The sequence below is a fragment of the Zingiber officinale genome, chromosome 1B, assembly GCF_018446385.1.
Source record: "Zingiber officinale cultivar Zhangliang chromosome 1B, Zo_v1.1, whole genome shotgun sequence".
NCBI classification, from domain to species: domain Eukaryota; kingdom Viridiplantae; phylum Streptophyta; class Magnoliopsida; order Zingiberales; family Zingiberaceae; genus Zingiber; species Zingiber officinale.
Window position 1 is genome coordinate 63,626,378 of NC_055986.1, and position 26,118 is coordinate 63,652,495.

Below are 26,118 nucleotides of genomic sequence, written 5' to 3' on the forward strand. Positions count from 1 at the left end.
CACGGTATTTGAGGTGTTGGTGAATTTAAATAATATTATTTGAGGAATCAATGTTATTTTAAATTCAAAAGTTTTGACCAAATATTTGATCAAAGATTGATCAACTATTAATTTTATTCGTCATAAAATAAAGTTGACGAGATAATAAAATTAATGGATAAAATCTCCTCTTTGATTTTTTATACGTCCACACTATCGTGGCATACAAAATTCATGGGGATTTTAAGGTGTTGGTCTTGACCAAATATTTTTGTGATTCTTAGGATTTAAAATGTTTGTCAATCCCCTAGTTATTATACTATAGAAAAGACTTAGTAGTCCCAATTATAATCATTGAAAATAGGACTTGAACATTAATGTAGACTGTCCTCTTAGAACTAAGAACAATATAGGTGTATTTCATTCATTAGTTAATACATGATTAGTGGTGTTATCTACCGGTACCTGATGTGTAGAAATGGGAGCCACTAATCATGTCTGCAATTCATTGCAGAGGTTCCAAGAAACCCGATAACTATATGAAGGGGAAGTCACCGTCTACATGGGCACTGCTGCAAAAGTGGTAGCTGTTGTAGTGGGAGATGCTTATCCTCTGATATGAATAAAATATGGATTTTAAGAAATTATCTTTACGTACCAAGTTTAGAAAGAATTTGATTTCGATTTCTAAACTATCGAAGAATAGATATTCTATCTATTTTGATAACAAACTTGTTATCAAGAAAATATGAAAGATATCTATTCTGGTATGTTGGTTGACAATTTATAAATCCAATAACTCCCACAATGCAATAAATAGAAATTAATAACACATCTTCTAATTTTAATAAGAGAAAGTAACCTTCGGAAATGAACCAATCATATTTTTGGCATCTAAGGCTAGGTTATATTAACTTGAGTAGGATTCAAAGGATAATAACCAATGAACTCTTGGGTTCATTGGTAGTGGAAATCTTTCCAACCTACGAGTCTTACTTGGAAGAAAAAATGACCAAGAAGCTTTTAAGTCTAAGGGTTTGGAGCCAAAGATATATTGGAATTGGTTCATTCTGATTTGTGTAGACTTTTGACTATCCAGGCAAGAGGTTGTTTCGAATATTTCGTCTCTTTTATAGACGACTATTTGAGATAAGGAAACATTTACTTGACGTGCCACAAGTCTTAGTGCTTTGATTAGTTCAAGGAGTACTAGGCTGATGTGGAGTAACGTCAAAGTAAAAGTATCAAGACACTACGGTGAAATCGTAGTAACAAGTACCTCTTAAGAGAGTTTAGGAGTCACTTATCAGAAGTCAAGATTTAATCCAAACTAACTACACCTGGTACACCCCAACAGAATGGTGTAGTAGAAAGAAGGTATAAGGTTCTTATGGAATAATTAGATTGACGATGAGTTATTCAGAAAATTACCAAATTCGTTTTAAGGATATACACTGGAAACGGAAGTGAACATAGTACCTTCTAAGTCAGAACTCTCTACTCCCATAGAATTGCAGAATGGGCGTAAGCCTAGTCTGAAGCATATTCAGATTTGGGTGGTCTAGCACATGAGAGACACTGAGTTCACTTGTTTGTAAGTTATCCTAGAAAAAAGAGGTTTATAGTCCTTAAAATTGGAAGGTCATTGTTGGCACCAATGCCCGATTTTAGAAAAGGACTATACTATGAACCACTAGCCCATGAGTAAAGATTGTTCTTAAAAGACACGTCTAATCTAGTACCAACTGTACAAGATGAAATATCACAAGAAACTGCAACACGTATCACAAATGATACACAATTGCAGAAAGTGCCTCGTCGTAGTGGGAGGGTTGTTGGGCAACCTAAAAGATTCATGTTTTGGAAGAGTCTTTGGACTTGATCCCTGATAGACATGAACCTGATCCCCGGATATATGACGAAGCACTCCAAGATAAAGATGCAGCATCTTTGCAAAAAATACAGAATTAGAATATATGTATTCTAATAGAGTCTGGGAGCTTATAAAATCACCAAATGGAGTAAAAGCCATTGGGTGAAAATAAGTCTACAATAGGAAAAGAGGGATAAATAGGAAGGTAGAAACTTTCAAAGCAAGGCTTGTTGAAAAAGGAAAACTTTTTTATCGGTAGCCATGCTTAAGTCTATCCGGATTCTTTTATCTATGAGATTTAGCAAGTGGATGTCAAGACAGCTTTCCTTAATGGAAGTCTTGAAGAAAACATCCATATAAAGCAACCAGAAGGGTTCATTAAAAAGAGCAAAGAGCATCTTGTGTGTAAACTCAATCAGTCTATGGACTGAAGCAAAGCTTCAAGGTCATGGACATCTAGTCTAATGAAGTAATCCAGACCTATGAAATTATTTAGTGACCGGATAAGTCTTGTGTATACAAGAAGTGTGATGGAAACATGGTGGTATTTCTTGTACTATACGTAGATGACATTTTTGGTAGTTGGAAACAATATCAAAGTGTTGTCAGAAGTAAGGGTACGGTTGTCCAAGAAATTCGATATGAAGGACTTGGAAGAATGCACACATATTCTCACGATCAAGGATCACAAGAAAAGAATATTATGCTTATCCCAAGCTTCATATATCGAAACAATCCTTGCTCGTTTTAAGCATGCAAAACTCCAAGAAAGGTTTCTTACCTTTTTAGCATGGAGTAACTTTATCTAAAGAGATGTCTCCGTAGACATCAAAGGAGATAGAGGAAATGAAGGCAGTTCCTTATGCTTCGGCTGTCGGAAGCCTAATGTATGCTATGCACGAGATTAAAAATCTATTTTGCCTAGGGCATAGTTAGCAGATATCTAGGTAACCCTGGACAAAGACATTGGACTGCGGTAAAGCATATATTGAAGTACCTTAGAGGCACTAGAGATTATATGCTTGCTTACAAGGCAGATAATTTGGTCCCTATGGGTTGCACAGATTTTGACTTCCAATCAGATAAGGACAATAGTAAGTCGACCTCGGGGTTTTGTGTTTACTTTAGGAGGTAAAGTCATAACTATGGAAGAGTGATAAGCATAGGTGCTTTTCGGACTCCACCACAGAAGCTGAGTATATGACAGCCTCTGAGGTAGCCATAGAAGCTGTATGACTCAGATACTTCAAGATAGACTTAGATATAATTTCTGGTTTGCCCAAAATAATTTGGTGCAGTAGCAAACTCGAAGAAACCATAAGTCCAAAAGGCAAGTAAACACAATAGAGCGCAAGTACTACCCAATACGAGAAATCGTATAACGAGGAGAAGTTGTTGCCGCTTAGATTGCATCAAGTGATAACCTGGACGATCCTTTCACTAAGGCTCTTAAGGCAAGAGCTTTTGATGAGCATGATGAAGGGTTGGGAATCAGATGTATGGCAGTAGATATGGCATCTTGGTCTTTTAGTATAAGTGGGAGATTGTTAGAGTGTATACTAAAACCCTAGCTTTTGTATAAACATTTATTTAGAAATAAAAGAATCACATTGGTCAAATGTCTACATTTATGATAAATGTAGATTGTTCAATTAATTTATATTGTAGATAACATGGTGTGTGGTGTCACACATAGAGGATCATGTTATCAGCACCTTATAAATTATAAACAGTAGCTCACGACCAAGATGGAAAGGAACAAACCATTGGAAGGTCGTAGTGTAATTAGGTATTAGTTTATCTTAACTATATAATTACACTAGTACACTTAGAGTGTATTGAGTAGGACCATTAGACGTCATTTCTTTTTATACTGACTTTATAAAGGAACAAAGACCTCAGTTATTATGAAAATTTGTGCTCTTAATCCTAATATAATAACAAGCACATATATTTGATATTTATTTCTGTAATTTATCAGTGGGTGAGATTTAGTTCGATAAATCAATAAGCCTGATAAGTTGAGAAATGATATCACTTATAGTGTGTGTTGTTGATTATAGAAGGAAACTGTGTCCTAGTGATCTATGTTGATAATGTCCCCAAGAGGAGCTCATAAAGATTGTCATGTTAAACCCTGCAAGTGGACTTAGTCCGACATGACAATAAGGTTGAGTGGTACTACTCTTGGACTAAGATATTAATTAAGTGAGTTGTCAGTAACTCATTTAATTAGTGAAAATTCGACATCTTAAATGTAATTTGGGATTGGTGCGGTAGTTCAATAATAATTCTTTAGTGGTATGAATTATTATTGATGAAGTTAAGTTGTGTGTTCGGGGCGAACACGGGAAGCTTAATTTCATTGGGAGACCAAAACCAATTCCTCCTCTCGGTCCCTATCGTAGCCTCTTGTATATAGAGATTTATACCCACCACATACCCACCTTCTTACCCACTCTTTGGTGGCCGTCCAAGCTAGCTTGGAACCCAAGCTAGGGCCGGCGAAGACCAAAAGGTTGAGCCAAGTTGGTGGTCGGCCAATGCTTGGAGTCCAAGCATGATGTGGCCGGCCACATCATATTTTAAAGAGATTTTTATTAAAATTATTTCTTATGTGGATATCATAGTTTTAAAAGAAAGATTGAAATTTAAATCTTTCCTTTTATAGCTTTCTACAAAAGATTAAGAAAAGATTTGAAATCTTTCCTTATTTGTAGATTGAAAGGTGGATTTTAATTTTAAGAAAACTTTCCTTTTTTAACTATGTTCATGATTTAAAAGAGAGTTTTAAAATTAAATATCTCTTTTATAAGTTTCTACAAGAGATTAAGAAAAGATTTGATATCTTTCTTTATTTGTAGATTAAACGGAGATTTTAATTTTTAAGATAACTTTCCTTTTTGGAAATTATCTACATGTTTAAAAGAATGATTTTAATTTATAAAATTTCTTTTTTATAATCTACCATGAAGGGAAAAATTATTGGAGAAATTTTTATAAAATTTCCGGAAGCAAATAAGGAAGTTTTAATTTGTATTTAAAATTTTATTTGCTTGGAGATTTATATGTGGCCGGCCATTGTAATTGAAAAAAGGAATTTAATTTTAATTAATTAAAATTTTTCTTTTCATGGCAAAGGAGTTAAGGAAGTTTTTATTAAAATTTCCTTATTTGCCAAGACCAAGGATTATAAAAGAGGGGGTAGAGGTGCCTTAATGGTTAATGACTCTATTCTATTCTTCCTCTCTTTTCCTCCTTGGCGGCCAGTCCTAGCATCTCCCTCTTCTCTTCTTCTTGTGGACGGCGGCAACCCCTCTTGGAGCTCTTGATGGTGGCCGATTCTAGCTAGGAGAAGAAGGAGAGAAAGGAGGTTTTGTTTCATGCATCCCTTGGAGCTTGGTGGTGGTGGCCGGACCTCTACTTCCCTTAGAGAATTGTGGTGGCCGAAACCTAGAAGGAAGAAGAAGGTGCTTGGTGGTTCTCATCTCGGAAGATCGTTGCCCACACAATGTCCAAGGTTAGAAGAGGAATACGGTAGAAGATCAAGAGGTTATTTGCTTACAAAGAAAGGTATAACTAGTAATTATTTTCCGCATCATACTAGTTTTCTTTGTATAGTTATTTTTGGAAATACCAAACACAAGAGGCATATGATTCAAGAGTTTTCAGATTTGTTTCGAATTTGTGTTTCTTTTGTTTTATTTTTCAAATTTGTGATTCGATTGTTCTTTTTGCTTAACCTAGAGTTATTTAAGGAAATAAATATTAGCTTTCCTTAAAAGGCTTTGCCTAGGCGGTGGTGGTTGCTCCCATATCCAAGAAGGCCATGTGCCTCGCCATGCAGTCTTGGAAGCCGATTTTGGAAATTAATATTTATGAAATTAATAACTTAGGTAGATTTGAATCAATAGTGTTAAGTTCCGCTTGCGATTCAAATCTAAACCATTATGAACATATAAGTTAAATTTGGAATCAATGATATTATGTTCCGTTTGCGATTTCTAATTTAACTTCTAAAGAACACAATAGGTTATTTAAGGAAAGGTTCGACACTTTTACAAAAAATTTTTGTATAGTTGAACCGGTACGTTTTCCTAGGACTAACCAATAGTGGGTACTCTGCAAATCTTCACATCTCCTCTATCGATGATCTCTCGAATGAGATGGAAGCGCCGTGGTATGTGTTTGGTCCGCTGGTGTGAGCGAGGTTGCTTAGCCTGCGTAATTGCTCGATTGTTGTCACAATAGAGCTCAATAGGATTTGCTATGCTAGGAACCACCCTAAGCTCAGTAATGAACTTATGGATCCAAACTGCCTCTTTTGCTGCTTCTGATGGAGCAATATACTCGGCCTCTATTGTAGAATCAGCGACTATGTCCTGCTTCAAACTCTTCCAGCTCACAACACCTCCATTTATGCAAAACACGAACCCAGACTGCGATCGATAATCATCCTGGTCAATTTGGAAGCTAGCATCACTGTAACCCTTTACAGTTAGCTCGTCATCGCCTCCATATATCAAGAAACATTCTTTAATCCTTCTCAAGTACTTAAGAATATTCTTGACCGCTATCCAGTGACTTTTGTTAGTTAGAGCACTAGAGCCAATCATTTGATGATTGTATGGACTCATTGTATCATATTCTTGTATATTAATAAAGGCATTTGGATTTTGGTTATTATACTTACTTGTATTGGTGCCAAATAAACTAAGTATAATAATGTCCTTGAGTAGATGGTTCTCACCTATATCAATTGGTTAGTTGAACCGATAGTGAGATGATATAGGGAACACTACTCTTAATCATTCCTAGTCGAGTATTAACATTCAGGGACAATGTTAATGCAATAAGACTAGCATGTAGGTCAACTCGATGACTTGATCTCACAAGTCATGGATATAGAGATATCAAGTTGACACATGGGTATACATTAGAGAATGTATACTGAATGACCCGCCATGAGAAAGTATCATGGATCGTTATATGAGTGTCATATACTTTCTCATGTGGCTATTAGTATGACTACTAGTCCTTAGACCTGAAGTCACCATGGATCCCTACATAAGGAGTTATGTACTTTGGTTTCGTTAAACGTCACCCGTAACTGGGTGGACTATAAAGGCGATTACTGGGTATATAACGAATTATGTAGAGGGATGTGAGTGATGTAGATGGGATTTATCCCTCCCATATGACGGGAGCGACATCGGTATTCTTGATAGAGTGAGACCACGAAGTGCATGGCCATGCCCAAATGAGTCAATATGAGATATTGAGCTCATTTGATTTAGTGTGTCTACTTGGAGTTCAAGATTTAGATTGATTAGAGGATGACACGGTCTATGCCTCATATTGATCAATCTAGATGTCTAGGATAGAAGGACATTGTCACATATTGTGAGGAGTCACAATTAGTAGTCACAAGGTGATGTTGGATCTCGACATTTCTTGTAACTTGGGTAGTAATGATGTGTTGCTAGATACCGCTCATTACTTATGCTCCTAAATGAGTTTAGGGCATTGCCAATGTTACAAGAACCTATAGGGTCACACACTTAGGACATTTAGATGGAGATTTGGTTCATATGATGAACCAAGAGGATTAGATTCATTTGATGAATCAAATTGGATTAAGAGTAATCCAAATTGGGCTAATTGAGTTAGACTCAAGTTGATTCATGTATTTAATGAGTCTAATTTAGATTATGACTCATTAGATCAATTTAATTTAATGAATTAGATTCATTATATTAAGTTGGCTTGAATCAAATGGATAGATTAGATCAACCATGAGAGAGATTGAGTCAAGTTTGACTTGACTAGAGAGGAAGAGGAAGATTCAAGTTTGACTTGACTATTTGCCACATCATGAGTGAGGTGGCAAGATGTGGGCCAATGGTGTTGTTCCACATCATCTTGTTTTTCCACCTCATGGAGGTTACAAGCCTCTATTGCATTTAATGTGGGTTGGCCACATTAAATGAGTGGAGGTTACTCATTTTCCACATCATTGTGAGGTGGCAAGATGTGGACCAATGGTAATGGTCCACATCTTCATGGTGTGCCACCTCATGGGAGTTACAAGACACCTCTTAATGAACTCCACTTAATTGTAATTAAGTGGAAATGGGGGTTACACAACAAAATGTGGCCGACCACTTTAGTGAGGTGAAGAAAATGAATTTTTGATTCAACTCCTCATTTACTCCTTTCTTCTTCCTCAAGCTCTCCCTCTCCCTCTCCTCTTTGCTTGGCCGAATCTCACCAAGGTGCTAGCACACCTTTTGTGTGAGGTTTCTCCACCTACGTGTCCGTGTGGATACTTCTAGAGGACCGACGCTTGACGGTCTTGAGATCCGGCAACTCCTTGGAAGAGCGGGAACGCGAAAGGGCACACAACAAGGGTAAAGTTCTCAACACATAGATCAAAGATTTTGAAACTCGTATTCGTATTTTCGTTCGGTTTTTCCCTTGCACGGATCCGTTGGCTTTGGGTGATTCGGGGTTTCCGCGACGCGAAAAGCGGTTTTCGCGACCCGAAAAATCCAACAGTGGTATCAGAGCCACGTGCAAGGCGAGTACGAGTTTGTTTTTTGGTTTTATGAAAACTAAAGTTTCTGTAATTTTCTGTAAAATTATGATTTTTGGGTTTTTATGAGTATTTTTCTCGAGTAATCGAAGCATAAGGGTTTAGACGCTTGTAGGCTTCGGCTACTGGAAAGATTTTTCAAAACGGCTTCGTTTCGCCCCAAAATTTTTTGGGACAGCGGGCTTGGGTGCCATTAGATCGCTTAGGAGCAACTCGCGATGGTTAGATCGCGGGTAGGGGTACTGCCCCTAACCCCGCAAGGGGATTTGCTCCGCGATTGCACCCGAAATCGCTAAAAACGAACCCGCGGGAAGATTTTTCCGAAACGGCAATGGCTCGGCCCAAATCGTTTTGGGACAGCGGGTTTAGGCGCTGTTGGATCGCAAAGGAACCCTCGCTATGGTTAGATCGCGGGTAGGGGCGATGCCCCTGGCCCCGCAAGGGGATCCGTTCCGCGATTGCGCCCGAAACCGCTAAACGGGTCCGCAGGGAAATTTTACTCGTAAAAATTGTGAAAATTATTTTTAAAATTATAGAAAATTATGACAAATATATAATTTTGAATTATATATTAAATTTTGTGATAGTCATGGCCCAAAAACCCAATGTGATTGGATTGTGTTGTAATTCAAAATACGGCCTGCGTGCCGTTATGTGTTTGCGAGTGTTGTATTATATTCATGACCTGCGCGTCGTGCCTTCTCTTATATTTTTGTTGTAAATTAGTTAGACTCGAATGTAACTCGAGTTTCAAATTGTAATGTACAAATTGGAGCGGTGGAGGGTCCACACGAGACGGAGTTCCGAGGCGGGCACGAGCAACACAAGGTGGTCAAAGGGAGGAGCTTGGAGAAGCTGTTGACCCTAGGTTGACCATTCGATCTTCTCATTGGCTTGAGAAGATCGTAGTAGGGCCATGACTAAATCACAAATAGATTAATTAATTGCTTGTGTATGTGATGCATATTTAATAAGTAGTTAATTAATTAGTGCCTTACGATTAGATTAGATCTAAGTCGTGCACATGATGCACCCTTGCGATTAGATTAGATCTAAGCCGTGCACAAGATGTATCCTTTTTCGATTAGATTAGATCTCGATCGAACCAACTCTAAATGCCTAACCGTGCCGTGATACCTATCACTACCTCGATCACATGTATTGTTGAATCTGCCAAAGCAGAGCAATACATATTATCTTGGTAGGGTACGGAGGGACAATCTTGGTCCCGCCTATCAACGCATGGGTGAATACAAACTCAATAAGATTGAGTATTCCTAGTTACTCGGTTGGATCGAGTCAACTATAGGCATTATTCCAACGGTTGGAAAAGATAGGTCAAAATCACATCTATATTAACTCTCGGGCGTATTAGCCAAAGCTAACTCGAGTTTTAATATAAATGCGGATATTGATTCTATAAACAAGAGTTGCATAGAGATGTAATTGGTAATCGTTACCTACCGATCATGCTAAGCCTTGGGCGTATTAGCCAAAGCTAACTCAAGGATTAGTATGATGTGGATCTTGTCCCACAAGAATTATAGAATTCAGTGGGAGCATCATTTAATTAAAGGCCTAATTAAATGATTTTAAGAATATGATATTTATTTCTGCAAATTTTTCTGTTGTAAATAACCATGACGTCGAATACGAACTCTTTCTCCCTGCGTTCTGTCCTTAAGAAGGACAAGCTCAACGGAGCAAATTTCCTAGACTGGTACAGGAACCTGAGAATAGTTCTCACTCAGGAACGTAAACTATACGTTCTGGAGCAGCCCATTCCGGAGGCTCCTCCTACCACTGCCACGCGAGCTGACCGGGATGCTTACAAGAAGCATCAAGATGACGCATTAGATGTGTCCTGTCTAATGTTCACAACCATGAACTCTGAGCTTCAGAAGCAACATGAGTTGATGTGTGCTTACGATATGGTTGAACATCTTCGTCAACTATATCAAGGACAAGCAGGGCACTGGAAGAGGAACTTCACAGGATACCTGGAAGATCTTAACAAGAAGAGAAATAAGATTTCTACTTCAGGTATAAATGTTATAGAAGTCAACCTCTCTATTTCTTCGTCGTGGGTATTAGATGCCGGATATTTGTACTAATGTACAAGCACTGAGAAATAGCAGAGCATTGACAAAGGGCGAGATAGACCTACGAGTAGGCAATGGAGCACGGGTTGCTGTTGTTGCTATAGGGACTTATTTTCTATCTCTGCCCTCTGGGCTTATACTAGAGTTAGATGATTGTTGTTATGTGCCTGCATTAACTAAGAACATTATATCAGTTTCTTGTTTGGACAAGAAAGGATTCTCGTTTATAATAAAGAACAAATGTTGTTCTGTCTATTTAAACGATATGTTCTATTGTAGTGCACCTCTGATGAACGGACTGTATATTCTAGACCTTGAGAGCTCTATCTATAACGTTAGTACCAAGAGGTTCAAATCGAATATGAACCACACCAATCTCTGGCACTGTCGCTTAGGTCATATAAATGACAAGTGCTTATCCCAGTTCCATAAGGATGGTTTGCTGGACTCATTTGATTTTGAATCATATGAGATATGTGAGTCATGCCTACGAGGCAAGATGACCAAAACCCCCTTTAGTGGACACAGCGAGAGAGCGACTGATTTGTTAGGACTCATACATAGTGATGTATGTGGCCCTTTCAATGTCGCTGCTAGAGGCGGCTATAGATACTTCATCACATTTACTGATGACTTCAGTAGATATGGTTATGTGTACTTGATGACACATAAGTCCGAATCCTTTGAAAAGTTCAAAGAATTCAAGAATGAAGTACAGAACCAGCTTAGCAAGTGTATTAAAATACTTCGATCAGATCGAGGTGGTGAATACTTAAGCCATGAGTTTCGTGACTATTTAGCTGAGTGTGGGATTCTATCCCAACTCACTCCTCCTGGAACACCACAGTGGAATGGTGTATCCGAAAGGAGGAATCGTACCCTATTAGATATGGTATGATCTATGATGAGTCACTGTTCGCTCTCCGCAAGTGTACGGAAATGTCGCAAGTAATATAAAAGATTATTGTATCCACAGGGACTGGAATAAGCACTAGAAATGTCTCAATGCGAATTAGCTAAGCAACTATCCAATCGTTTCAAAAGCAAAGTAAAGGTAAACAAATCTAATCTTAAAGATCAACAAACAAGAATTTAGTGTTTTGGGTTATGATAAAGGGAGATTCTAGGAGTTTCGGTTTCTTTGTAGGATTTCTCGAATGTAAATGGTTCACCAATTCTTATCCCTCAATTGCCAAACATGTAGAAAGTTGCCGGTTCTCTCTTGCAATAGACAACCGGCTAAGACTGAGAAATGTATCTAAATAGGATTAATTAGACATGAACCTATGTTGTCCTTACACAGAAGTGCACCTATTACTATGCCTTCCTCGGATATCAACGTAGAAGCCCACGACTTATTAATCTATCAAGATACAAGAAACTAATCACAAAATCCATCCTACTCTCTTGAATATTCCTATTTCCTCTTCAAGATTGTCTCTCAAACGTCCTTACACGGGCTTGCACCTGTCACGTGGATCCCTCGGATGATCGAGTGAGAGTTTATCGTTACAAAGTCCATAAGAAATCCAAACAATTAATCAAGAATGAGAATTAAGCACGAATCACCATTAATCATTCAAGATCTAATCGATACAAGCAAGATAATGTCATTGAAACAAGAAAATGGCAAATCCATAAGAGATTACATCAATCCATCATACAAATACTCCCTTTATCCTAGAATACAAGATCTACTCCATGAATCGAGGAAGAAAACTCGAAGAAATAAAGAATACAAGCATTTCTTAAATCCCCAATCCAAGAAACCAAGAAAAGGGGGAAAGAGAAAACTTATCTACGAAGAAGCTTCGTCTTCGGATCCAATCCTCGCTCAGGAGCCGAAATCATCAAGAGCTCCCCTTGAATCGCCCAGAAATCCTCCAAAGATTGGGAGGAAATCACCAAATCTTGCCTTCTCCCAAAGGGGGAGAGATCCCCTTTCAATTCATGAAGGAGGGTTTAAATAGAGGAGGGAATCGGGCGCCACACGGCCCCGTGACACGGCCGTGTGAGATTCACACGGCCATGTCCAGTTCTTCTCTACCAAAGCTGCAGTGTGACTCCACACGGCCGTAACCCTCCGCTCACTAGAATACTACACACTGCAGTGGTGCACACGCCACACCGCTTGGTCTCGAAACCTCACACTACTGCGTGTAGATCCACACGCCATGTAAGGCTTCGCCTGGTTGGCTTCAAATCTTGACACGACCGTGCGAGGTTCACACGGCCATGTCATCTTCCTCTTCTGTTGGTGCCAAACTCCACACGGCCCGAGCTCCATACCAGTGCAGGGCCGTGTGAGGTACACGACCCGGTGCTTTCTCCCTTCGTTTCCTCCAAGGCTTGCCCAAAGATGTAGATTCTTCACCAAATCGACTCCTGTGTACAGAAAATGCACAAAAAGCAGATCTCCGAACCAAAAGAGTAAATATGCTAAAAGAAAAGCTGGAAGTATAAAAATGCATAGATCAAGCATGCTCAAAATATGTAAATGTGCGTAAAAACATGCATAAAAGAGTATATAATCTACGCACATCACACCCCCAGACTTAAACCTTTGCTTGTCCTCAAGCAAAATGCTGCAGTCTAAATTCATATGTTCTACAACACATTCATAAAACCCAGTGCACTTTCCTAACTCTATCAAAAAGTTTCATTAACAAGCATGATCATGGAAACAAGAAAAGTATGGTTCAAGCATAAGAATCTTGTGCACAGTGTAAAAGTAACTCAACACCCTTCAAGTTTCAATCCATGTCCTAGTCAAGTCGTCATCAAATTTGAATTCCTAATGTTTCCAGTGAAAGACAAGTAACCAGTGATAGGCACTTACTCACCATTCACTTGGTTCATATTTCTCAACTAACCCAAGGTCTCAAAGGTGTGCTCAATCTCAAGAGAAGCTCAGCAGTCATTTCCCCAGTAACCTAACTCGGTCTCAAAGGGGTGACTTGCTAGATTCCACTCATGACAACTATTTTTTATATCCTTTTTTTTTTTTTTTTGATACGTGTTTGCATTGTGCAAAACTTATTCACAAATGTACTTTTAGCACACATGTTAGGATATTTTGATTTTTCCAAATGAGCTTTAATGATTTGAGCCTCATCCAGTAACCAAAATGAAAGTTGAGAAATCACCATAGAAACCAAGTACTAAGCAAACAAGTTGAATCATGACTATTTCAATGACATCAACTATTCAAGCATCAAGCACAAGTGTAGTGAAGATAAAATCCTTAAGGTTGAACCAAAACTAAAACTCATCACCATAAGATTCTTAGCTTATTAATGCTTCCCAAGATAGAAAAAAGAACTACACAAAGTTTACTACTAGCATCATTCGAACATCATGGATCAAGACAATAATCGTGCTAACATTTCACTTGAATCCAAGAAAGCATATAAGTGAAGATTTGATGTTCTCAAAAATTTTTTTTGCCATGATTATTTCAAAAACAAGCAAAATAAAGCAACAAGCAATGAAAATAAGAACCAACATGAAAAACTAACAAAAACTAAAAACTGAAAACCAAACTAAACAATACATGACACCCCCCCAGACTTAAACTTTTCATCGTCCTGATGAAATCAGTATGGTGGAGGAGGTGGAAGATCAGGAAAATCAGGGAAGGAAGATGCAAAATCTTCAATAAACCATTTAACTTCGTTTCTGAAAAAATTATGATATTCAAACAATTTATCAATATCATCCTGCACAAATCTCATACAACCTCTAAGATCTTCATGAAATTCCATTTTATCCCTATAAGCATTCATCATTTTAGAAATCTTATCACACAATTCTCTTTCACTCTTGAAACAATCTTGCAGCTTTTTAAATAGTTCCTCCTCCATAAGTTTCTTATCTTCAAGAAATTCATTAGTTGAATCTAAATCACTATGAATATTCTTTAAAGCAGAATTAAGTTCTTGAAACATAAAACTATGAATCTCTTGGTTACCCTTAGAAACATTTTTTGGAGTAAAAGTTGACAAAGCTCTAGATTGTTGCCTAGCTAACTTTAAACACCAATTCTCTTTATTATAAATTGTAGTAAAATCATGATTGGGCAATTTTAAAGGGAAACCATTTTTAATGACTAAACTAAATCCATGCTCTTCATGCTTAATCATCTTCATTGCAAAACATGAATTGAAATCCAACGTACAAGAACTCTCCACCACCTCTAATTCACTCAAATCACATCCTAATACTAAGGCCAATTGAGTAAGTAATCCCCCCAAAATAATAGGTGTGGTAGAATTTGATTTTCCCTAATTTTGCCAAATGTCTAAGAAAGAAATAACCAGAATTAATTGGAACATTTTCGACCATTGCCCACAAACAATACAAATCTACAAGTCTTACCGATCCCTCTTTGTCCTCCCTTCCAAATATAGTGTTTTTCATGACCAAATAAGCATATTTAAAAATAGGATTGATAATTTGGAAAACTCTGGAATTATGAGGATCAAATAACGGTTGTTCAGAAATTTGTTGCCAAAAATGTGAATTCTCAAATTGGGGCAAAATCACACACACATCATTCTTTGGCAACTCATAACAAGTATTAAAATCTCCCAACGTCCATTCATAATTTTCATTAAACAATCGAAATTTACACTTCCCCCCACCTTGAACATTATCAACTTCTATTGAGCTTAAAAATTAAAAAGCAATTCTAGGATAAGTAGGATATTTCATGTTCACTAAACCACTCCATCCTATCCTTTCAAATAGCCAAACTAAATCATCCTTAAACCCCAAAGTTTCTAAAGTTTCAACATCAAGAAACCTAGTGCCTAAAAGAGGTCGTTTACATAAAGACGAATATCTATACCGTTGCTCATCACTAGAGAAATCAATACCAAAGTCATTAGAAATACCTTTATAGCAAACATTCCTCTCCTTTCTTGCAACCACCTTCTCCTTCCCTTTTCTTGTGGCCGAAGTCTCCTCAATCACGTTTTCCATGGAAGAAAATCAAATCTCCTAAAGAAGAATGAGAAGGAAAAATTGGAAGAAGTAATTCAATCCTTTAGAAATGGGGAGATAGGGAAAAGGAACACACGGCGGTACACGGCCGTGTGCCACCCCCCACCCCGTGCCCTAATTCCTTAAGAAGATGTGGATCAGGCCGTGTGATATCACACGACCATGATCATTTCTCATCGCACGGCCGTGTCTGTGACACGGCCCCCTTCCCTTTCTTCTCTGGATTCCAGACACGGGCCGTGTCTGAGACACGGCCTAAACCTCTTCTTTCACGGGTTTCGGCCTCTTCATCTTTCTCCTCGGGATTCTTTACACGGCCGTGTTTGGGTGGCACGGCCCAAGCACTTCCCTTCTCCGTAACCTTTGCCTGGCCATGTATAGAACACGGCCGGGCTTTGTTTTGCACCTAATCCTGAAAACAAAATCAAAAACAAGTAAAAACCAACAAAATGAACTTATACTAGCTAAAAGAATTCAATCTGGAGGGCGAGGTTCAGAAAAATACAACCTTTGTACCTCTTCTATTTTCGTGCCATGAATATATTTTTTCAGTCGTTGACCATTTACCTTAATTATCCCAAAATCTTTGTTCCAAATATCTACAGCTCCAAAAGGATAAACCTTCTTTACCTCATATGGACCCGTCCACCTCGACTTAAGCTTCCCAGGAAAAAGTTTTAATTTTGAATTGAACAACAAAACCAAATCTCCCACATTAAAGTCTTTACGAAGAATGTGTTGATCGTGCCATTTCTTTGTCCTTTCTTTGTAAGATTTAGCATGCTCATATGCATCCATCCTTAATTCATCAAGTTCGTTCAACTGAAGCTTCCTTTTCTCCCCTGCTTCTTTTAAATCCATATTCAAATTTGCAATTGCCCAATAAGCCTTATGTTCTAGTTCAACTGGAAGATGGCAAGGCTTACCATAAACTAATCGAAATGGGGTCATCCCAATAGGAGTTTTATAAGCAGTTCGATATGCCCATAAAGCATCATCTAGTTTCAACGCCCAATCCTTCCTTGAAGTAGATACTGTCTTTTCCAATATGGACTTAATTTCCCGGTTAGATATCTCAGCTTGCCCATTAGTTTGAGGATGATAAGGTGTTGCTACTTTATGCTTCACTCCATATCTTCTAAGTAAGTTTTCAAACTATTTCTCTATAAAATGTGATCCTCCATCACTAATGACTGCCTTTGGCACCCCAAATCTTGGAAAGATAATACTCCTAAATAATTTGATAACTGTTCTCGCATCGCACGTAGGAGATGCCACAGCTTCTACCCATTTGGACACATAATCTACTGCCACAAGAATATACCTATTCCCATATGAAAGAGGGAAAGGTCCCATGAAATCAATTCCCCAAACATCAAATAACTCAACCTCAAGAATGTAATTTAACATCGTTTCATTTCTTCTAGTTATATTCCCAGTTCTCTGACATTGGTCACAAGATTGAACAAACAACTTAGCATCCTTGAATAAGGTTGGCCAATAAAATCCTGCTTGAAGAATTTTCGTAATCATTTTTGAACTACCCAAATGTCCACCATAGGACGAAGAATGGCAATGAAACAGGATATCTCTCACCTCTTCTTCAGGTATACATCTTCGATAAATCACATCATTGCATTTCTTGTACAGGAGAGGTTCATCCCAAACATAATTCTTAACTTCTGAAAAAAACTTCTTCCTTTGTTGATGAGAAAAATCCGGAGGTAACACTCCACTAGCAAGGAAATTCACAAAATCTGCGTACCAAGGAGTTTTCACACTCGATAAAGCTAGTAAGTGTTCATCCGGGAATATGTCATCAATAGGCAAATCAACATCCACCTCATTTTTTGACTTTTGAGATATTCCAGACAAATGATCCGCTACTACATTTTCAGCTCCTTTCTTATCCCTAATCTCAAGGTTGAACTCCTGCAAAAGTAAAATCCACCTGATTAACCTAGGTTTAGCGTCCTTCTTTCCAAGTAGATACCGGATAGCTGCATGATCAGTATATACTATTACTCTTGATCCCACTAGATAAGATCTAAATTTATCAATAGCAAATACCACTGCCAATAATTCTTTTTCTGTAGTAGAATAGTTTACTTGGGCTGCATCAAGTGTTTTACTTGCATAATGGATCGCATGAAAAATCTTATTTCTTCGCTGTCCCAAAACTGCTCCTACAGCGAAATCACTAGCATCACACATTATTTCAAAAGGAAGATCCCAATCAGGTGCTTGAATGGCTGGAGCTGTTGTAAGAGCACTCTTGATTTTATTGAAGGCTTCAATACATTCGCTATCAAAACAAAACTCAACATCTTTAATCAACAGATTAGTTAATGGCTTGGAAATCTTTGAAAAGTCCTTAATAAAGCGTCTATAGAAGCCAGCATGTCCTAAAAAACTCCTAACTCCTTTCATATTGATGGGTGGGAGTAATTTGTCTATTACTTCCACTTTTGCTGGATCTACCTCAATACCACGCTCTGAAATTTTATGCCCCAAAACTATTCCTTCCTTAACCATAAAATGACATTTTTCCCAGTTCAACACTAGGTTTGTATCTTCACACCTTTTTAGAACAGTAGAAAGATTTGACAAACAAGAATCAAAGTCATTCCCATAAACGGAGAAGTCATCCATGAAAACCTCCATAATTTTTTCTATTAAATCTGAAAAAACCGCCATCATGCACCTCTGAAAAGTGGCTGGAGCATTACAAAGCCCAAATGGCATCCGACGATAGGCAAAGGTACCATAAGGACAAGTAAAAGTAGTCTTCTCCTAGTCTTGAGGATGAATCGGAATTTGAAAAAATCCAGAATATCCATCCAAGTAACAAAAGTAAGAATGTTTAGCCAATCTTTCAAGCATTTCATCAATAAATGGTAAAGGGAAATGATCTTTCCTTGTTTCTTTATTCAACTTCCGATAATCAATGCACATTCGCCACCCCGTCACTGTTCGTGTTGAAATTAGCTTATCTTCTTCATTCTTGATAACAGTCATTCCTCCTTTTTTTGGAACCACGTGGACTGGACTCACCCATTCACTATCCAAAATTGGGTAAATAATCCCTGCATCAAGTAGTTTGATCACTTCCTTCTTTACTACCTCTTTTAAATTTGGATTTAGTCTCCTTTGATGCTCAATTGAGTTCTTGTACCCCTCTTCAAGTAAAATTCTATGCATACAGAGAGATGGACTAATCCCTTTTATATCATCTATTGTATATCTAATAGCCTTTCTATGCAACCTTAACTCATCCAACAGTCTCTTTGTTTCAAACTCATTTAACTGAGCATTAATTATAACTGGATAAGTAGAATTCGGCCCAAGAAATTCATACTTAAGATTTGGGGGTAATGGTTTAAGTTCAAGTTGAGGTGGTACTATTTCTGGAAAAACTGGCTCTTGTTCTATCAACATAGTCTCCTCCTCAGCCAAGCTTTCTTCTAACAACTCTTCACTGTCTAAAGACAGATCTTCCTCCTTATGATCACCAAGACATACCCCCTTTTCTGTTGAAAATATTTTTTCACCAAACATTTTTGATAATGATGCACTACACCAAGGAAATAATGTTTGGAAATCATTTTGATTCAAGATAAGCCCTTTTTCAACATCATCCTTTTCTCTAATGATATCCATTGTCAAGAATGAACTATCTTGCTCTGCCCAATCATTGGAATTTTGCGTAATTCTGCCAACTATCTCAAAAGTTTCTTCTAGACTTTTTTTCAAAGATGATCCTCCAGATGCTAAATCCAATTGATTCTTATTTGAGAAAGAAAGCCCAACATAGAACAAATGCATAATTAACCATTTCTCAATTCCATGATGTGGACATAACTGCAGAAGAGAAGAATATCTTTCCCAGGCTTGGTACAATTTTTCTCCATCCAATTGCTTAAAATTTAAAATTTGACTTCTCAAATAAGTAGTTTTCCTTGGAGGGAAATATTGGTCAAGGAATTTTTGTTCTAACTCATCCCATGTTCTGATACTTTGAGACTTTAGAGAATTGTACCATCTTTTTGCAGCACCCTTCAGACTAAAAGGAAAAGCAAGCAGCTGAATAATATCAGATGAAACTTCTTCATATTTCAAAGTACAACAATATCTATAAAACTCCATCAAATGGGAATAAGGATTTTCAATCTCCAATCCTCCAAACTGAGTTTTCTGAACCATGGAAACAAAAGATGGTTTGAGTATAAAATTTCTTGCTTGTATGTTAGGGTAAACAATTGCTCCCATTTGTTTTGCAGACTTCGGAGCTCCATAATCTCCTAGTGATTGCACACCATGTTCAGATATTCTTGTTCTTCGATCCGCCTTTGCAGAATTTTTTCTTTTATGGAAAGTCCTATCAATCTCAGGGTCAAAAGGAAAGAATTCTCCTGCAAAGTTAGATCTTCGCATACACAAGAACAAGATAGCAGATAGCAATTCGACAGAAAAAGAAAAATAGAAGAATCAAAAATGCAGAATTGAATTTGTACAAAAAGAATTAACAAGAAGTGAAAGTTATACAAGAAAGTAAAAACTGAAATCTAATGATTAGTTACAACTATGCAATATGAAAGGAAAACAAATGTTATGTTTAGTCTAACTCAATTGATAATTCCTAATGTTATAGCGCAGTCCCCGGCAACGGCGCCAAAAACTTGTTCGCTCTCCGCAAGTGTACGGAAATGTCGCAAGTAATATAAAAGATTATCGTATCCACAGGGACTGGAATAAGCACTAGAAATGTCTCAATGCGAATTAGCTAAGCAACTATCCAATCGTTTCAAAAGCAAAGTAAAGGTAAACAAATCTAATCTTAAAGATCAACAAACAAGAATTTAGTGTTTTGGGTTATGATAAAGGGAGATTCTAGGAGTTTCGGTTTCTTTGTAGGATTTCTCGAATGTAAATGGTTCACCAATTCTTATCCCTCAATTGCCAAACATGTACAAAGTTGTCGGTTCTCTCTTGCAATAGACAACCGGCTAAGGACTGAGAAATGTATCTAAATAGGATTAATTAGACATGAACCTATGTTGTCCTTACACAGAAGTGCACCTATTACTATGCCTTCCTCGGATATCAACGTAGAAGCCCACGACTTATTAATCTATCAAGATACAAGAAACTAATAACAAAATCCATCCTACTCTCTTGAATATTCCTATTTCCTCTTCAAGATTGTCTCTCAAACGTCCTAACACGGGCTTGCACCTGTCACGTGGATCCCTCGGATGATCGAGTGAGAGTTTATCTTTACAAAGTCCATAAGAAATCCAAACAATTAATCAAGAATGAGAATTAAGCACGAATCACCATTAATCATTCAAGATCTAATCGATACAAGCAAGATAATGTCATTGAAACAAGAAAATGGCAAATCCATAAGAGATTACATCAATCCATCATACAAATACTCCCTTCATCCTAGAATACAAGATCTACTCCATGAATCGAGGAAGAAAACCCGAAGAAATAAAGAATACAAGCATTTCTTAAATCCCTAATCCAAGAAACCAAGAAAAGGGGGAAAGAGAAAACCTATCTACGAAGAAGCTTCGTCTTCGGATCCAATCCTCGCTCAGGAGCCGAAATCGTCAAGAGCTCCCCTTGAATCACCCAGAAATCCTCCCAAGATTGGGAGGAAACCACCAAATCTTGCCTTCTCCCAAAGGGGGAGAGATCCCCTTTCAATTCATGAAGGAGAGTTTAAATAGAGGAGGGAATCGGGCGCCACACGGCCCCGTGACAAGGCCGTGAGAGATTCACACGGCCATGTCCAGTTCCTTCTCTGCCAAAGCTGCACGGCCGTGTGACTCCACACGGCCAGAACCCTTCTGCTCACTGGAAATACTACACGGCCGTGTGGTGCACACGGCCACAGCCTGCTTGGTCTCTGGAAACCTCACACGGCCGTGTAGATCCACACGGCCATGTAAGGCTTCTGCTCTGGTTGGCTTCAAATCTTGACACGGCCGTGCGAGGTTCACACGGCCATGTCATCTTCCTCTTCTGTTGGTGCCAAACTCCACACGGCCCGAGCTCCATACCAGTGCAGGGTCGTGTGAGGTACACGACCCGATGCTTTCTCCCTTCGTTTCCTCCAAGGCTTGCCCAAAGATGTAGATTCTTCACCAAATCGACTCCTGTGTACAGAAAATGCACAAAAAGCAGATCTCCGAACCAAAAGAGTAAATATGCTAAAAGGAAAGCTGGAAGTATAAAAATGCATAGATCAAGCATGCTCAAAATATGTAAATGTGCGTAAAAACATGCATAAAGGAGTATATAATCTACGCACATCAGTCACACAGATCTTCCGACATATCTATGGGGATATGCTCTAGACATGGCAGCTTTCATTCTCAACCGAGTTCTATCCAAGGCCGTGATAAAGACACCATATAGGATATGGACTGGGAGAGATGTCCAGGTGTCTTTCATGAGGATTTGGGGCTGTGAGGCTTACGTACGACGTCAAGTCTCAGACAAATTAGAACCCAAATTCGACAAGTGCTATTTCATCGGATATCCCAAGGAAACTAAGGCATATTACTTCTACATTCCCAGTCAGCACAAGGTAGTTGTGGCAAAGATTGGGGTCTTTCTAGAAAGGGACTTTGTTTCTAGAAAGACTAGTGGGAGCGCGTTCGATCTTGAAGAAGTTCAAGATGAGAACAATAGCACTGATGCCTCGATGGAAATTGAACTGGAACCACAAAGTGTTGTGGATGATGCTATTCCACAAGGAGTTGAGGAACAACAACCGGTTCAAGTAGACATACCTCTTCGCAGGTCTGATAGGGTACGTCGTCAGCCTGAGAGATACTCATTTCTCTTGTCTGACCATGATGACGTTATGCTCATAGAGGATGAGCCTACCACCTATCAGGAAGCTGTGATGAGACCAGATTCCGAGAAATGGCTAGAGGCCATGAGATCCGAAATGGAATCCATGTACACCAACCAAGTATGAACTTTGGTTTATCCACCTGAAGGGGTAAAACCCATTGGGTGTAAGTGGGTCTTTAAGAGAAAGACTGACATGGATGGACTTATTTATAAGGGTCGCTTGGTAGCTAAAGGTTTCAAACAGATTCATGGTATTGACTATGATGAAACCTTTTCTCCAGTAGCGATGTTTAAGTCCATTCGGATCATGCTTGCTATTGCAGCCTACCATGACTATGAGATATGGAAGATGGATGTCAAAACCGCGTTTCTGAATGGAAACCTGCTCGAGGATGTGTACATGACACAACCTGAGGGTTTTGTAGATCCACAGCATACTAGCAGAGTATGCAAGCTGCATAGGTCCATTTATGGACTAAATCAAGCTTCTCGGAGCTGGAATCTTCGATTCGATGATGCAATCAAACAGTTTGGTTTCATCAAGAACGAAGATGAGCCTTGTGTCTACAAAAAGGTTGTAGGGGATATAGTTGTTTTCCTCATATTATATGTGTATGACATACTACTCATTGGGAAGGACATCCCTATGCTTCAGTCTGTCAAGACTTGGCTAGGGAGTTGCTTCTCAATGAAGGACTTAGGTGAGGCATCCCACATTCTAGGGATACAGATCTATAGAGATAGATCTAAGAGATTGCTTGGCCTAAGTCAGAGTATATATATTGACAAGGTACTCCTTCGGTTTGCCATGCAGAACTCCAAGAAGGGATTTCTGTCGATGTCACATGGCGTGAGTCTTTCGAAGACTCAAGGTCCCTCTTCTAGAGAGGAGAGAGACCGCATGGATCAGATCCCTTATGCTTCAGCCATAGGATCGATCGTGTACGCCATGCTATGTACTCGACCTGATGTCTCGTATGCTTTGAGCATGACGAGCAGATACCAGTCAGATCCAGGTGAAAGTCACTAGATAGTGGTCAAGAATATTCTTAAGTACTTAAGAAGGACTAAAGAATATTTCTTAATATATGGAGGCAATGATGAGCTAGCTGTAAAGGGTTACAGTGATGCTAGCTTCCAGACCGACCAGGATGACTATAGATCGCAGTCGGGGTTCGTATTTTGCATTAATGGTGATCTTGTCACCGGAAGAGTTCAAGCAGATACGATGGTGATTCTACAATGAGTATATTCGCATCGAGGCGCAAAGGAGGCGTTTGGATCCGTAAGTTCATCATCGAACTTGGGGTGGTTCCTAGCATCACGACCAGTTGAGCTCTATTGTGACAACAATGGAGCTATAGCACGGGCGAAGGCTCACACCAGCGGACCAAGCACATACTACGGCGCTTCCATCTCATTCGAGAGATTATCGATAGAGGAGATGTGAAGATTTGCAGAGTACCTACAGAGGCTAACATGGCAGATCCCTTGACCAAGGCTTTGGCACAGAGAAAGCATGATGGTCACACTAGGTCATTAGGCCTTAGAGCCTATACTGATTGGCACTAGTGCTAGTGGGAGATTGTTAGTTAGAGCCCTAGAGCCAATCATTTGATGATTGTATGGACTCATTGTATCATATTCTTGTATATTAATAAAGGCATTTGGATTTTGGTTATTATACTTGTATTGGTGCCAAATAAACTAAGTATAATAATGTCCTTGAGTAGATGGTTCTCACCTATATCAATCGATTAGTTGAACCGATAGTGAGATGATATAGGGAACACTACTCTTAATCATTCCTAGTCGAGTATTAACATTCAGGGACAATGTTAATGCAATAAGACTAGCATGTAGGTCAACTCGATGACTTGATCTCACAAGTCATGGATATAGAGATATCAAGTTGACACATGGGTATACATTAGAGAATGTATACTGAATGACCCGCCATGAGAAAGTATCATGGATCGTTATATGAGTGTCATATACTTTCTCATGTGGCTATTAGTATGACTACTAGTCCTTAGACCTGAAGTCACCATGGATCCCTACTTAAGGAGTTATGTACTTTGGTTTCGTCAAACGTCACCCGTAAGTGGGTGGACTATAAAGGCGATTACTGGGTATATAACGAATTATGTAGAGGGATGTGAGTGATGTAGATGGGATTTATCCCTCCCATATGACGGGAGCGACATCGGTATTCTTGATAGAGTGAGACCACGAAGTGCATGACCATGCCCAAATGAGTCAATATGGGATATTGAGCTCATTTGATTTAGTGTGTCTACTTGGAGTTCAAGATTTAGATTGATTAGAAGATGACACGGTCTATGCCTCATATTGATCAATCTAGATGTCTAGGATAGAAGGACATTGTCACATATTGTGAGGAGTCACAATTAGTAGTCACAAGGTGATGTTGGATCTCGACATTTCTTGTAACTTGGGTAGTAATGATGTGTTGCTAGATACCGCTCATTACTTATGCTCCTAAATGGGTTTAGGGCATTGCCAACGTTACAAGAACCTATAGGGTCACACACTTAGGACATTTAGATGGAGATTTGGTTCATATGATGAACCAAGAGAATTAGATTCATTTGATGAATCAAATTGGATTAAGAGTAATCCAAATTGGGCTAATTGAGTTAGACTCAAGTTGATTCATGTATTTAATGAGTCTAATTTAGATTATGACTCATTAGATCAATTTAATTTAATGAATTAGATTCATTATATTAAGTTGGCTTGAATCAAATGGTTAGATTAGATCAACCATGAGAGAGATTGAGTCAAGTTTGACTTGACTAGAGAGGAAGAGGAAGAGTCAAGTTTGACTTGACTCTTTGCCACATCATGAGTGAGGTGGCAAGATGTGGACCAATGGTGTTGTTCCACATCATCTTGTTTTGCCACCTCATGGAGGTTACAAGCCTCTATTGCATTTAATGTGGGTTGGCCACATTAAATGATTGGAGGTTACTCATTTGCCACATCATTGTGAGGTGGCAAGATGTGGACCAATGGTAATGGTCCACATCTTCATGGTGTGCCACCTCATGGGAGTTACAAGACACCTCTTAATGGCCTCCACTTAATTGTAATTAAGTGGAAATGGGGGTTACACAACAAAATGTGGCCGGCCACTTTAGTGAGGTGAAGAAAATGAATTTTTGATTCAACTCCTCATTTACTCCTTTCTTCTTCCTCAAGCTCTCCCTCTCCCTCTCCTCTTTGCTTGGCCGAATCTCACCAAGGTGCTAGCACACCTTTTGTGTGAGGTTTCTCCACCTACGTGTCGTGGATACTTATAGAGGACCGATGCTTGACGATCTTGAGATCCGGCAACTCCTTGGAAGAGCGGGAACACGAAAGGGCACGCAACAAGGGTAAAGTTCTCAACACATAGATCTAGAAGTAGATCTAAAGATTTTGAAACTCGTATTCGTATTTTCGTTCGGTTTTTCCCTTGCACGGATCCGTTGGCTTTGGGTGATTCGGGGTTTCCGCGACGCGAAAAGCGGTTTTCGCGGCCCGAAAAACCCAACAACTTTCACCTGGATCTAACTGGTATCTGCTCGTCATGCTCAAAGTATACGAGACATCAGGACGAGTACATAGCTTGGTGTACATGATATATCCTATGGCTGAAGCATAAGGGGTCTGATCCATGCGGTCTC